Source organism: Octodon degus, unplaced genomic scaffold (assembly GCF_000260255.1).
Source record: "Octodon degus isolate 3935 unplaced genomic scaffold, OctDeg1.0 scaffold00012, whole genome shotgun sequence".
NCBI classification, from domain to species: domain Eukaryota; kingdom Metazoa; phylum Chordata; class Mammalia; order Rodentia; family Octodontidae; genus Octodon; species Octodon degus.
In genome coordinates, this window is record NW_004524588.1 from 12,324,300 (window position 1) to 12,334,794 (window position 10,495).

Sequence of the window (10,495 nt, forward strand, 5' to 3'; positions counted from 1 at the left end):
CGCTCGGCCGCGCCGCCTGTCCCAGCCTCCTCGAGCCCCTCGCCGCGGGCGCCGGCGCGCCGCCCCGCCCAGGTGAACCCGGGAGCCCCAGCGCCTAGCGCCCAGTTCTGAGTCGCCTCCGGCGAATCCCGCAGCCCCGTCCCCGTCTGCCACTGGGTCCGCAGTCGGGGCGCGCAGCCCTGGATTTGGGAGAGGGAGGTCGTCTTCCTCCGGCCCCGCGGATGCTGGGCCCCGGGGCCCCCCGAGGTGGCCTTGGCGGGCTCAGCCCCGGAGCCGTCAGAGCTGGTGCTGCCCTCAGGGCGCGGAAGGAGGTAGGCGGCGGGCTTCGCGCGGGCTCTGCCCGCTCACCTGGCTGCGGAGGCGCCGCCGCTCGGCTGGCTTAGGAGGGAAGAGGGTTCTTCCCCCGGGCAGCGAGGTAGCCCGGCGAGATTCCGGGTCGGATGGAGGGTGGGGTGGGGTCAGAACTGAGGGTGCAGATAGGGGATGCCAATGGACCGTGGTGTAGGCACGTGGAGATTTGGCCTGGCCTGGGCAAGGCTGGGCGGGGTAGAGGGGTCCTTGGCTCCGAGCTGGCCTCTGGGCCTTGGGACCCTGGCAGCGCTGGTGAGGGTCCGGGTGTGGGTGTGGGCGTGGGGGTGGCGCGCGTGTTCCCTGTCAGAGCCGGGAGGAGGGGTGCGGATAACAACTTGTAGCGTTCCCTTCAGATAAACAGGGCTGCGGTGCGGAGGGAGGATTCCGATGGGGGTCAGGTTTCCTTGGAACCGTGCCTGAGCCGGTTAGTGCGTGCACGTGGGCTGGGACCTCTCGGCCTTGGCCCTCAGCCTCTTAGGAATTGGTTTGGGTGTTTCTAGCCATGTCCTTCAGCACAAGATCTTCAGATATCTGGCCATTTTTGCGCTTTGCCCTGATAGCCCTTTGCCAGCTTCTCCAGAAACAGATTTTGGCGACTAGCTCGTAAGACATTTTAAGGCATTGCATTGCTATAATTAGAGGCGTGAGGGGCTACAAGGCTCCCTACTTGTCCGGATTTTGCATCCTTTCATAAATCTTCCCACCAAGATGTTGCATTGGCTGAGATGTCAGTTGAAGAGAAGTGATATCATGCTGCAGGTACAGACGTGTCCCTCTGCTCCCAAGGACCTTGACCTTGTGGAAGATTCATCTAGAGGTGTCCTTGAACTGATGCATGGGCTGCAGCTCCGGCTCAGCCTTTGATGTGCTGAGGCTGCTGTTTGTCAGTTTTGTTTCCCCTTCCATAGATGATGGAAATTTGTTTCCAAGTAAAATCTGCACATTATCAGGTTAATGATACAAAAAGATGTTAAACGAGCTTTTAGCAATTGACGTATATTCTAAAGCATTATTTATAATTTTGCAAATTCAAGGAACTGTAAAAAATTCTAAGATTTATTTTTCTGAACAGTTTTCTTTCATCCTTACTGTAAGGCTCATTAAACGTTCTGGCACAGGCAGAAATACTAGAGTAACTTCATCATTTGTCAAAAAATACATGTTAAGTAAATACTGTTTTGCCCCTTTCCCATGTTTTTACTTAGCATAGCCATTATTTCTAAGATGGAGGTCTTTATTATAAAACATAATGAATTGATGTACTGTCAAACCAGCATCTGTGTTCCCAAGATTATTGGGAAAATTAAATGTGAATGAATAATAACGTCAGTAGGCACTAAAATGTTAGCAGTTATTGTTTGTAATTTTACTCCTGTCTGTAATTCACAATATTGTGTCCCAGTTGTTCAAACCCAAAATTTAGATTTCATTTTTAAACTCATTTCCTCATTCTGCAACAGCCAATGCATCAGAAAAGCTACTATCACATAAGTTCATTTCCGCTCTTGCCACTGTAGTCCAAGCGTCAAGATGTCTCACTTGTACCTTTGCAGATACTTCTTGTCTACTTTCTTGTCCTTCCATAACCCAGTCTGTTTAACACATCAGAAAGACCTTTAAGAAATGTAAGTTGATCATGTTGCTCACTCGCTTAAAATCCTGGAGTGCCTTTCCATCATATTTTTGAGAAAATTCAGACTCCCTTTCTTGGCAGTGTCATGTAGCCTTTGAGGCTTTGGTGGTGTTATTCCCTGTACATCTGTGCCCCCCCATACTGATTCATATGGTTCAAATCTATGTCCTCCTGGAAGCATGTCTTGACTTCCTGAAAGGAAGCTATCTCTCAGTTATGCTCTGTAGTCTCTGCTTTCTTGTCAGCTTAACATTATTATACTTTGCCTCATGTTTTCCTGTTTACCTTTATACCTGTCACCTGGATCACCAGACCATGAAAATGTAAGAATAAGGTGCTTCATCTGTGTTGTTCCATGTTGTGCCCTTAGTACATAGAAATAGTGCCTTCTACATACCAGGTATTCTGTACATATTAATTGGGTTGTGTGAAGCTGTAAAACTGGACAGGCATGTCCCCTGTCCTGAGGATTTATGGTTTAGAGCAGGGTCAGCAAACCTTTTCATGAAAGACCAAATCCAAATATTTTAGGTTAGCAGCCCGTGTGGTCTCTGTTGCAGTTGTTTAGCTCTGCCATTATAGGACCAAAGAAGCCATGGACAGTCTGTACATGAACTGACTTGACTGCGTTCCATTACAACTTTATTTAGGGAAACATGAAGTGGGTCCCTGTTACAAAGTTTCCTGACCAGTGGTTTAAGCAGTGTTGTGAAAAGGGACTTGATGCCATGATGCAACTTTACCTACAGTGTGTAGGTCAGTAGTCATTGGCTGAACTCTTAAAATGCCCTGACACACCTGAAGATCTGGATTTTGGTGGTGTTTTGTTTGGGATTTTTGGGTGTAGTCATATAGTAGTAGTAGTGGGAATTGAACCAAAGGATTTCAAACTGAATTTCATCTCTAGTCTTTTTCAGTTTTGAGACAGGGTCTCACAAAATCATTAAGTTGCCCAGGCTGAGCTTGAACTTGTGGTCCTCCTGCTTCAGCTTCCTAGAGTGCTGTGATTAAGGCACTTATCACTACACCTGGCTAGGATTTGGAAGATTTTAGATTTTGAAATATTTTTATATATATAATGAGATGTGAGGATAACACTGAAGTCTGAACATCAAAGACATTTATATTTCATGTACTCCTCATACACATAGCCTGAAAGTAACTTATGCGTTGTTTGCGTTGTATAACATGTTGTATGAAGTCTGGTACAGGATTTTCCACTTGTGAAATCAACTTAGTGCTCAGAAAGTTTCAGCTTTTGAGGCACTTTGGATTTTGGGTTTTTAGACTAAGAATGTTCTACATGTGGACCCCAATTTGTTTATCCATTCAGCTGTTAGTAAGCATTTGGATTGTGTCCAATTTTTGGCTGTTTCAAGGATAGCCTTTGAATATTCAAGTCCCAGAAGCTTGCATGAATTTATGCTTCCAATTCTTTTAGGTATGTTGTGAAATTGGATCGTATTTTAGATGTTTTTAACTTCTTAAGAAATTGTTCTGGTGCTTATTTCCAAAGTGATTTACATTCTACTAGCAGTATATGAAATTCTTATTACTAACATTCTTATCAACACTTGTTATGATCTGTCTTGTTTGGCCATTGTCACCTTAGTGTAAAGTGTCATATAAGTGGTTTTATTTTACATTTACCTAATGATTGATGACTAGGTATCTTTTCATGAGCTTGTCATCCATATAGTCTCTTTAGTGAAGTACACTTTAAGTATTTTCCGATTTTGATTGGGTTGTTTGCTTTCTTTATATTTGGCTTTTTATTTGACACTTTCTGTTTTCAAATGCTTTGCTAGATAAGTGATTTGCAAAATATTCTCCATGACTTGTCTTTCTTTTGCTCTTAAAGTTTTCTGTATTTATTTATTTGTCTATCCATATGCTGGAGATTGAACCTTGGACATTTTCACTGAGCTATATCCCCACCCCTATTTACTTCATGTTTTATTCTGAGATATGGTTTCAATGAGACATTAAATTGCCCAGGGTGGTCTTGAACTTGCCATCCTTCTGCCTCAGTCTCAAGAATTACAGGTGTGTTCTATCATGTCTGGCTTCTTTCTATTCTCTTAATAGCATCTTTCAAAGAGCAGAAGTTCTTCATTTTGATAAAGTCCAATTTATTAGTCTTTAAATTTTCCTTAATTATAGCTGTTTGAATTAAAATATAAATAGCCCTATATGTTTAGTATTACTGTATTGGACAGCACAGGTCCAGAGGAAGACTCAAAGCAATAATGAATCATGACAGTTGTTACTAAAGAATCATTATGCTGGTTTGGATGAACATGAACATGAAGTTGTTAATACATTTGGATGTTTAAGTGAAGGGCTTTTAAAGTGACCCTTGGCTCTTTTATGAGTTGAAAAAGAGTGTTTTATAAATAGTTTCAGGAAAGGGGAGCCATAAGTTCAAAGATTCTCAAGTAAGTGTGTTTGAGGAATTAGTTTGTAAATGCTGTATAAACAGCTAGTCTCTCTATTTTATAGCCACATGGATTATTTTAACCTCAAGAATTACCTTGCTGAATCACTTATCTTTACTTGCTAGTCAGACTATTTGAGTGTTTTCAAAACTCAGATCAGCTCTCAGACAACAAAGACTTTCTATCACTGAGGCTCTTCTAAAGAATATACAATATATATGTACAATAATTTCTATTACAGTAATTTCTAATTTCTATTATATTGTATTCTAAAATAGAATGATACATATGCTCTAAATTCTTTTAGAATAATGTATCCTTGAAGATATCCGTATTTATACAAAACAGTTTTAATGCAATGAAAATGCATCTTAGAATCATTTTAATTAGAGATGATTTATACAAGACTCAAGCACACTGACCCTTCAGTCTCACTTACTAATCAAAAAATCTTTAATAGTTGTGTGTTGGAACAGGAAGGAAAGATTTGTAGTACAAAAAATCAAGACAAAATCATTTTAAAATAGCTGCAGCAAATTAAAATGTACCAGCTGCTATTGTGAGCTTCATTCTGCCTTGTTTGTTTTGCTTTGTTTTGTTTGCATTGTCTGCATCCAGATCTGTTTATAGCACCATAGAGTAGAACACTCTGAAGAGCTTACTTTGGCCATGCATGTCTGGTACTGAGGTCTAAATGAAGCATCTTCAGGAGGAAGCTTTAATTTTACTTTTCAATGCTAAGAAAACCATGATGCCAGTGGTTAAGCCAATATCCTACTGAGCCCTTGTTTAGTGTTATTCACAATGTATATTTCATAAAATCAAAATTGCTTTGTTATATTCACTGCAGCATCTAGGCGATGACAATCAAGGACATAGTAACTGGTGTGATCAATTTTGCATTTTCATGGATTTTATGTCTTGGTGTGCATCACTTTCTGATGTTTTGTGTAAGGCCAGATACATTTCAGGAGCTCTTTTAGTGCCTGATGATCTCAATGCCAGTACCTCAGCCTTGCTTGCTGTTGGAAAGCTTGGCATGTTCTCCAGATAGACTCATGGAGCTATATTTCAAAGTTATGTGTGGGTGCACCAAATCCTGTGCCTTAGATAATTCTGCTTTGGAAAATCATGTGTGTTGCACATCCAGCTGAAACACTTTCAGTTCAGTAAACTTTTGTATCAGAAATCTTAAGTCTGAGAAAAACACATCTCACATCCATAATTATTCTTAAAATTTGAGCACAGTAATGCATGGTAAAATAAAAAGTTAACTTTGTAAGTATTAAATTCATATATTAAAACAGAATAAATCATAGTTTTCATAAAATGAAAGTTAAAGTCTATCTTATTTTTATGAATTTAAAAATAATTATTGTTTGTTTTTCTAGTACCAGGGATTGAACTCAGGACCCTGAGCTTGCCAGGCAAACATTTATTGAACTGAGCTATCTCCCTGGGCCCATAATTATTAATTTTGAAAATTGAATCTGTTAGGTTAAAATAGATCATTTTAACTCATAGACTAAGAATTCATAAGTCACAGGTATTTAAAATGGTACATTACTTGCTTCTGGTTCTGAAGGAGTACTCATGAAGCAATTTGTCATTCCATGTGGTTTCACAGTCTCCCAGATAATGATTTGGTGAAAGTTTGGTTAAATTCTACAGGTCCTCATGTGCACAGGAAGCCTTCAGAGTGAAGGTTCCATTTGGTAGTGGCAACTGTAGCAGCTTTCACAAGCAAACTAGGATAGGGTGATCTTCCGTCTTTGTTTGTGTAAGGGGGACTGCACAATTTTGGAGAGTGGAAAAGGCGCAGAGGTGGTTGCATTTTGTCAGCCACCAGTAATTTGGCATGTAGGTAGCACCACCCGGTTCATTTTGAATTTTTCTTTTAGTCTTGTTTCTTGTGTGTGCGGAGGACAAGTTTAGAAACACCCAATCAATAGCAGAAGCAGCCCCGCTATCACTGTATGTCACTGTTACACTGAGTAGCTTTGACCTAATTTTGACAGACACCTGTCACATGGCACCACTGAAATGTAAAACCTGTTTTTAGATGTCTGGTCACTTGTATGTGGGCTCTGAAAATGGAATGTGTGTGACCGCATCATCTCACATATCACAGATCTGGAAAACCCAGCTGCTCTGTGTCCTTTCTGCTTTGTGCTTATTTACCTAGGACCTAATTTATATCTAAGAGAGTTTCTTCCATGGCTGCATTCACCACTTGAACCACAGCTTTGGTAGTAGCCATTAATAAATAGTACTATGTCTTAATCTAGAGAGACTTCGATTTAGTGGGGGTTTTTCTCATTTGATATGCTTTTTACCATTGTCTTTTGAATTTGATCACAGTACTTTCTCCCTCTGTGAGAAAAATGAGAGGCTACTGTAGGGTGGTATAGTAGCCTTAACCGCTGCATGTGTGCCTGATGCCCACCTCGTTGGCTCTCAGGCAAGTGGGTGGGTGCTGGTGCCCCTTTATCATAGTGTGTGATAGTTGCACAAATAGTACCATTTTGTGTGGGCTGTGATGTGAACATATGTATTGGAGTCCTGCCCTGCCAGGAATTACCGTATTAGGCAGAGAACATTGGTGACTGACTGTGTCCTGGAGTGCTGCTGAAAGAGAATCATTCCCAAAGTTTAAAACTAGGGCTCTGCTGAGGAAGGAATTCCAGCCAGGGTTAGAAGACCCCTGATGGTACCTCAGAATCCTGTATGGGCAGGGCTGGAGCCAGAGAAATGAGTAGTACGTGGAGGAAATTCTAATATTCTCATGCTTATGCGTGCATAGTAGTTAAGTTCTTTAAAGTTTCTTACACTGCATGGTACATTATCCCAATGCTTTTCATTTCAAAATATATATATATATTTTGATTCTTTGTGATAGGTAGGCCAGGTGTTATGTGCATTTTAGAATCTAAGCAATAATGTGATAGACCAGAGCCCAAAATTAAGGATCCGTATCTGCTAGCCCAGTATGTTTTCTTCTTCATTATAGACCCTTATGTTTGTTATATTTCAAAGTGGTAATTATCTTAGGGAAAGAGGAAAGACCCTAGAGTAAAATAATTTCTTTTTTAAACTCAGAAGGCAGTTTAGATTCCTTTACATTAGGCAGTACTGTGATAACATTGTTTAGTTAAATGTTCAGATTGATTCTGGATGGCATGATTTATGAGTAAACAGAAGATTGTACTTATCACAGGCCAAACTGACAGTAGTGGTGAGTTTCAGATTACCCAGTGGTCCAAATCTTGTTGTAATAATAGGATCCAGAAGCAAGGTGCAAGGTTAAAAATAATTCTTTTTCCCTCACAGAGCCAATGTCTTTGAACTATAATTGTTAGTGGCTTGGATATGTCTCCACAAATAAATGCTGCAGGCATGCAGGGAAGGCAAGAAAGAAATAGATTATTGCTCACTACAGTACACAGATTAGCCACAAAAAATTAATAGTCAAATTTGAACAAGCTAATTTGGAGTTTTACATTTTTCCTAGTCCTGCAAATGTAGTGTTAAAAAAAAAATTCCGCAAAGCCTTTGTTTTAATGCTATGCTTATTTATTTTAAATGCTTGACAGTAACTCTAGCACAATTTCACTTAATGTTGATTGGAATGCTTGAATTTTGCTTTTAAACAAAGCATGAAAAATTGAAGTTAACCTCTGACTTACATCTTTCATCCTATTCCTTTCTTTTGATGTGCTTTATTTTCTTTAATCATTACGAGAACTAGGAATGACCAGGTTGAGAGTGATTTAGAGGTTTCAAAAATAGTGCTATATGTCTTGATCGAAAGGGAGATAAAATTGTAATGAGAGTCTATATGCAAGTTTTTATGTAAAATGTATTTTCTGGGTTCTTCAAAATAAAAATGCAGAACTTGTTTCTAAGTGACCACGTTATAACCTCATTCTCTGTTGTACAAACTCTTGTATTATCACCCTAAGATCTCATATCCACTTGATGTTAATTTGTTCACTTAATATGCAGTTCTCAAGAAGGGGCCACAGGAGGAGGAAGAGGGGAGGAATGGTAGCCAAGCACAACAGGCATCAGATGGGCAGCATCCTCAGGTTTCTGAGGAATTGAAATGGAGAATCATGGAGAATTTTTGTACAAAAATGTATTAAATAAAAATCCACTAGTTGCTCATTTTATATATTACACTTCGGGTGATTATTATAAGAATGAAATAAATTTTAGCTTCTGGCTGTGAACAAGTTTACTGGGATAGAACCCAGTAGTGTAGCATTTAGATAAACAGTTTATAACAAGTATAATTTATATACCGTATAATTCACACATACAGTCTACAGTTCAGTGGCTTTTAGAATAGTTGGAGAATTGTGCATCCATCACAAGTCTTAAAACATTTTCATTACCTCAAAAAGAAATACCATACCTCTTAGTCACCATCCCTTTGTAACCCCTTAGCCCCAAACCCTAGAAAAATACATCTACATTGAATGTATAGATTTGTTCCAATTTATATAAAAAGGATCATGTACTCTATGGCCTTGTGTAACTTTTTTCTTTAAATTATTATGTTAACATAAAAAGTTATTGGAGTTGTAAAATTATCAGTTCATTTCTTTTATTGCCACATAATATTTCACTGTATAACTATATCACATTTTGTTCATCCATCATCAGGTGACAGATATTGGTTGTTTCCACATTTCAGTTATTATGAGTAATGGTACTGCAAACAGTTGTGCAGTATCTTTGTATGGCCATGTGATTTCATTTCTCTAGGGTACCTATCTTACATTGATCTATTTGAAGATTTGCCAGACTGTTTTCACAGCAACTGTACCATTTTTTATATCCCCACCACATGTATAAAAATCAAATTTCTCTACACCAATATTTTTTTTTCAAAAATTGACTGTATAGATTTTTTTTTTCCTAGTACCAGGGATTGAACTCAGGACCTTTGTTTGCCAGGCAAGCACTTATTCTACTGAGCTATCTCCCTGTCCCTTGGCTGTACAGATTAATGGGCTTACTTTTAGCAGATTTGTACATGAGTGTACAAATTTTTCTTGTGGCTAAATGATACTTCATTGTGAGATACATGTGTGTGTATGACATGTCAAAATATAATGACATATATCATTATGCATGTAACATATTTTGACCATTTTCATCCCACTTTACCCCCCTTGTCCTTTCCTCCATCCTACTTCTGAATTTTGAGGAGGTTCAGTGTGTATATTTTTCCTTCCATATTACTTCCCCTTGCTACAAACATATTTATCCCATAATTTTTGCCACTTTCTGAAATAATTCTGAAAGTCCTCTTTCACATCTGTATGATGTGTGATCAGATGTTCTGGTGAATGCCTCTACTGAGTTTCATTCAATGGCAAGTGTATTCATATAAGCGATACAGAGTATCCTCATCTGCCTTACTCATTAGCTATGGCACTGTGTGACTCCTGGCTCTTCCACAAAATAAAATAACCATGAAAGGTGAACATTTTGAATTGATTGAGGACATCAAGGCAGCCACAACAGTGCAACTGAAGACACTTGAAAAGAGCACTTCCAGAACTGCTTCAGAAAATGGGACAGGTATTTGATGTGAAGGAGGATATTTTAAAAGGGATGTAGTTTGTCTTTTATTAAAATTCTTTTTTGAAAGAAATTTAAACATTCACTGTAATTTTCGGTCATGCTCTGTTTTAGGGCTCTGTATGTGGTATTTTGTCTTTCTGAATCTATCTTATTTTGCTTAACCTGATAGTGTTCAGATCCATCCATTTTCTTCTTGCAGATGGCAGTTTTGTTCTTGTGGCTAAATAATATTTTATGTGAGATACGTGTGTGTGTGTGTGTGTGTGTGTGTGTATGATATATCAAAATATAATGACATATATCATATTTTATTTATCTAGTCATATGTTGATGGGCACCTGGACTAGTTCCATGTCTTGCTTATTATGAATTATGCCACATTAAACGTGGGTATGTGAGTATCTCTATAGTGTGCTGAGTTTTCTTTTAATTGCTTTGGAGATATACCAAGGAGTGGGATAACTGGACCAAAAGGTAG

At 39.1% G+C, this 10,495-nt stretch overlaps 1 protein-coding gene across 2 annotated transcripts in view; it reads left to right on the forward strand.

Moving 5' to 3' along the window:
• The window catches only part of Arhgap20 (Rho GTPase activating protein 20), a 126,555-nt gene that overhangs the window by 439 nt on the left and 115,621 nt on the right, over positions 1-10,495 (forward strand). The window lies entirely within an intron of this gene.